Source organism: Vigna umbellata, unplaced genomic scaffold (genome assembly GCF_029865625.1).
Source record: "Vigna umbellata cultivar VRB3 unplaced genomic scaffold, Vumbellata_1.0 scaffold_505, whole genome shotgun sequence".
In the NCBI taxonomy this organism is placed as follows: Eukaryota; Viridiplantae; Streptophyta; class Magnoliopsida; order Fabales; family Fabaceae; genus Vigna; species Vigna umbellata.
In genome coordinates this window covers 7,155-12,233 of record NW_028274435.1, presented here as the reverse complement: position 1 = coordinate 12,233, position 5,079 = coordinate 7,155, and the positions used below count along the sequence as shown (strand labels likewise).

Below are 5,079 nucleotides of genomic sequence, written 5' to 3'. Positions count from 1 at the left end.
TTGCTCCTCTGGCCATGCCACCACATTATGAAACTCATCCATGGTCCACCTATGTGCTGGGGGTGTATCATACATCCCAATAATCATCTCTGCTGTGGCCACTTGCCCTCTGTGGATGGACTGCATCCTAGCATCTATAAGAGACATATACATGTCCTTCATCTGAAATGGCTCTGCCTCTGGAGTCTCTGCAGATGCGTGGCCCTATGGGGCTCCTCTTCCTCTACGAGGACAGCGTGGTGGTACTGGCTGAGCTGCCTCATCACCTCCACTATACTGTCTGTAATAGGCCTCATCAATAGCTTTCCTAGGCCTCTCAAATGGTGGAGCAGAGATATTCACCCCAGCTAGCTCACATAAGTGTGTAATCAGATAGGGATGCTCCAGAGGTGCTTTATTATTCATAGTGTTGGCACACACCTGTATCTCATTAGCTATGACTTGGCCAATGTTAATGCTATCCCTCTAAGCACACAGTACAAGAGAAATGCCCTGCTGACAGTTATGTCTGAGACATGTGGATGTTAGCATGAGAAAATGCCATCCAATACTTTGCTAGAGGATTTAGATCAACTCTCCTGATGGTCACTACAACACCATTCTTGTTTCTCTTAAAGTGTCCACCAGACACACATAGCACACTTTCCACATCCCCAAAGTCTGCTCCTTCTTCCATATTGAGCGCAAATTGACATGTTCACCAACCCATTCAGTATTTAAAAATCTATTAATGGAATCAGGGTCATACCGAATGGCGTGTCCTCTAACATAGCTCAAATAATCCTCAGCAGGATGATCACTGAACCTTCTTGCGTTGGTGAAAATTCTTTCACCACTGCTATGTTAGCTGGTGCAGGGTTAGTGGCTAGCCTCCCCTAGTTCCTGTTCTTCAGTTGCTCCCCAAACTGTGGAGCAAAGTCAGGTATTAGTCCAGCCTTCCTTTCCATCAGTAGCCTCCTATCTTGGACAATTTTAAAGTGGCGCTCATGCTTGCAAGATAGGAACTTGTTGGCATAGGAGCGTTCTGGCTCCTTATCCTTCCTCTTGGATCCTATAGTCTTGATTCTCTTGCCCGATGAAGAGGTCATCCCTACATCAAACACAATTCACAAAACCACAAGGCATATTGTTAAGCATTAGAAAACCACAAACAACACCTTAAGATCAGTCCTATCACCGTTGAGGGCAATCAAAACCCCTCAGCGCAACTTATACAGCAAGTCAGCAGCCAAAAGAAGTAAGAAAAAACATTTTGTTAGAATTGCGCTCAGGGGAAATTTCCGCTGAGCGACAATTCTACAGATTTTTCACAATCTTGTTTAAATGCTCCTAATCTCCACCCACATGTGTTCTTCCTTGTTCCAGACCCAAATCCAGCAGTTTAATCGTTCCAAACAACAGTTAATTCATCTAATCATGCATAAAAATCAAAATTCCTCAAGAATCATGCTTAGACAACCATGTTCATACCAATTCATGCTTTCAAAAACCTAGAATGGAAAAATAATGCTTGTACTTACTTGGGTGGAGATGCTAAATGAGTGAAAAATGCTCTAGGAATGTGAAGAAGTCAACCCCCAACAACAATGCTCTCACCAAATGCCAAACTTGAATTAAAACTTGGTGCAAAAGTGAGTGGAAGAGAGGTTTTGTGATGGGGGAAGAAGGGAAAAGTGAGAAGAACTCTTTGGAGAGTGCTTAAGAGTGTGTGGGAAGAGTGAGATATGAAAATAGAAGCAAAGCCGCACCCTAGGTATAAAATTACCCAAATGGGCCATTCCCGCTGAGCCCAATTGAACCAAACCAGTCCACCCAACTCTGCAGTGTTGGCGCTCAGCGGAAATTTTCGCTGAGCGGCATTTGCGGCACCTCCTCTCCTTCTTCCTAGCTTGCCCTAGGTGTCTTATACTCATGCCTCTCACTCACCTCATGCATTTATGTTTTCACATCACTCATACATTTCATCCCTATCATGCATCTAAAGCAGAATCAAAACAAACAAACACAAATAAAGTGAATCAACTGGGTTGCCTCCCAGGTAGCGCTTGTTTAACGTCACGAGCCTGACCCAAAATCCTCCAGCACCCTTCAGTAAGTGCAAATCTTTCTTACCCACACCCATCAGTAGGTGTAAACAAACCTGATATCCTTCAGTAGATACTCAACCACCTAGTATCCATCACTAGATGCTATACCATGAAATCTCAAACAACATAAATCAATGTCCCAAAGTTTATAAAATTACATAACCAAAATCATAGAAATTAATGTTCTCAAATCACTAGGATGCCTCCCATTAAGCGCTCTTTTAACGTCACTAGCTTGACCCAATATGCTCATGCTCCATCTTCACTATTGGTGTTCCTTTTTCTTTCATCACACCAACTCATCAACTGCTTCCGGTCCACCTTTTTGACTCTCCTTGAATATGGAGCTTCAATTTCTAACACTCCATTCTCTTTATAGTCTTTCACAACCCACAACTTGTTCTTGAATCTTACTGGTGTACCAAGTTTGAGTTGTGCCTGGATCAAGTCATCATGCACCTTCCTTCCTTTGCCATCTTTTTCTTCTTCCCTAACCTGTGACAAGAAACAACATTTACCTTTGAAGACTGGCTTTGCAGCTTTTGAACTAGTCACGGGTGCATCCATACATGCAGCTTTATGACTAGCCTCCTTCTCTTGAATCTGCTGCTCCTCTTTGATGACATTAAAGATCACCTTTTCTCCTCGGTCTTGAAGCACTATCATCCCATCATCCACATTGATTATTACCTTTGTCGTTTTCATAAACGGTCTTCCAAGAATGATTGAGACCTTCTCATCCTCCTTCATCTCCATCACCACAAAATCTACCAGGAATTTTAGTTTGTCTATGCAAACCATCACATCTTCCGCCACACCATAAGGTTTCTTGGAAGATCCATTCGCCATTAACAAAGTCACCTTTGTTAGTTTGACTTCAAGATCACCAATCCTTTCAAGCAGAGATAAAGGCATCAAATTAATGCTTGATCCTAAATCAATTAGGGCTTTCCTTACTTTCTCCTTCCCTATGACGCAATGAATAGTAAAACTTCCTAGATCTTTCACTTTTGGAGGAAGTGGCTTCTTCTCAATAGCACTACAATCTCCCTTTTCATCTAAATATCTCTTCTTTGTGGAGACTTGCTTCATGTGTTTTGCATAAGCTGGAATTTGTTGCAATGTTTCATTCAAAGGTATTGTAATGTCCAATTGCTTAAAGATATCTTTAAAGCGTCCATATTATCTCTCTTTTTCAATCTTTTCACTCCCCTTAGGATAAGGAAGAATTTTATTACTTTTCTCAATTTTTTTCGCTCCCCTCTTCTTTTCATTCTCTCTTTTCTCATCCTCACCTATTATATCTTCTTTTCTCTCCACTTTTTTTTTCAACTCAACACTCTATTTCTCATCCACCCTCTTGTCATCTACACTTACAATAGCTTTACACTCTTCCCTAGGGTTAACCTCAGTATTAGCCCCAAAACACTTATTAGGCATATCCTTCAAATCCTTAGCCATTTGGCCCATCTGTATCTCTAAATTTCTAATTGCAGCTTCAGTGCTTTTAGGATTGGAGATGGTCACCTGAATAAATTGTTGAAGAGTTTCTTCAACCTTTGATGATTTCTCATTTAATGCAGATACTTGTTGCCATATTGATGGTTGTTCCTATGGTCTATTAAACTGTCCTGCTTGTCCAGCTTGTCATTTCTGACCTTGACCCATGCTTGGGTGTGGTTTCCACCCTTGGTTGTAGTTCCCTTGGCGGTATGGAAACTGATTGCCATGAAATTGACATCTTCTAAAGCCTCCATTGGAAAAGCGCATTGACCATTGATATGGTCACCACCACACAGTTCACAAAATTTTTGTTGAACCTGTGCAACATTCTTTAACTCCTTTGGCAACTGAGCAAGTGTCTTTGTCAAATTCTCCAACTGTTGAGTTATCATTTTGTTCTGTGCAAGCAAGGCGTCTTGAGATTACAATTGTAGAACCCCCTTCTGTTGAATTGAAGCTCCTCTTTCATTATGCATCCCATTATCATTAGTAGCCATGTTGTCAATCAATTCAGTGGCTTCCTCTGGAGTCTTGCATTTAATATTACCTCCAGCTGAGGCATCTAGCATCAACTTGGTTTGTGAACCAAGACCTCCAAGGAAAACAATGACTACAGTTGCTTCATCAAAGCCATGAGTGGGCATCTTTCTCAACAAGCTCATGTATTTATCCCAGGCTTGACCTAACGTCTCCTCCATGCCTTGTCTAAAAGAAGAAATTTCTTGCTTCCCTTTGTTGATTTTAGATTGTGGGAAGTACTTGTTTAAGAACTTTGAAACCACGGCTTCCCATTCAGTAAAGCTTTCCTTTGGAAAAGAATTCAACCATAACTTGGCATTGCCTCCCAATGCGAAAGGAAACAAACTAAGCTTTATTGCTTCATCTGGCACACCATTGATCTTTAGAGTGTTACAAATCTCGTTGAATGTGGTGAGATGCTCATATGGACTTTCATGTGATAGCCCATTAAATTGGTTGCTCTTAACCAATTGTATCAACGTTGGTTTCACCTCCATGTTTGCAGCATTTACCCTCGGCCTAGCAATGCTATTAAAGTGATGAGGGCCAACAATAGTGGTGTAATCCGCTAGAGTACGTCTACCGTTGTTCTCTACAGCCATCTCTTCAGTACTTTGGATAGATCTTTGTGGTGAGGGTTGTAAATGTGTTTCCTGAGAAGGAAATAGTTCTCTGGAAGTTCGGATCCTCCTTCTCCTTCTACTTTCGTCCAATCCTTCAAGAAGAGGTTCCAAAGTTTTCTTGTTGCTAGTCCTAATTGTATCCTGCATACACAAGAACACAAAACCCTATAAACAATTGTTAGCACAAAAAGATAGAAAAGATAAACTAAAAAGATAAAAAGAACAAAAAGATAAAATAAAAAGATAAAATAAAAAATAAAAATCAAGTCCAAGTTAATTAATAATCACACAAATAGAATAGTTAAACCACGAGTCCCCGACAACGACGCCAAAAACTTGTTAACCAT

At 40.9% G+C, this 5,079-nt stretch overlaps 1 pseudogene; it reads right to left on the bottom strand.

The window, feature by feature from the left end:
• Positions 1-3,428: 3,428 nt before the first annotated feature.
• On the bottom strand, positions 3,429-4,606 carry LOC148190654 (uncharacterized; annotated as a pseudogene).
• Positions 4,607-5,079: the final 473 nt, after the last annotated feature.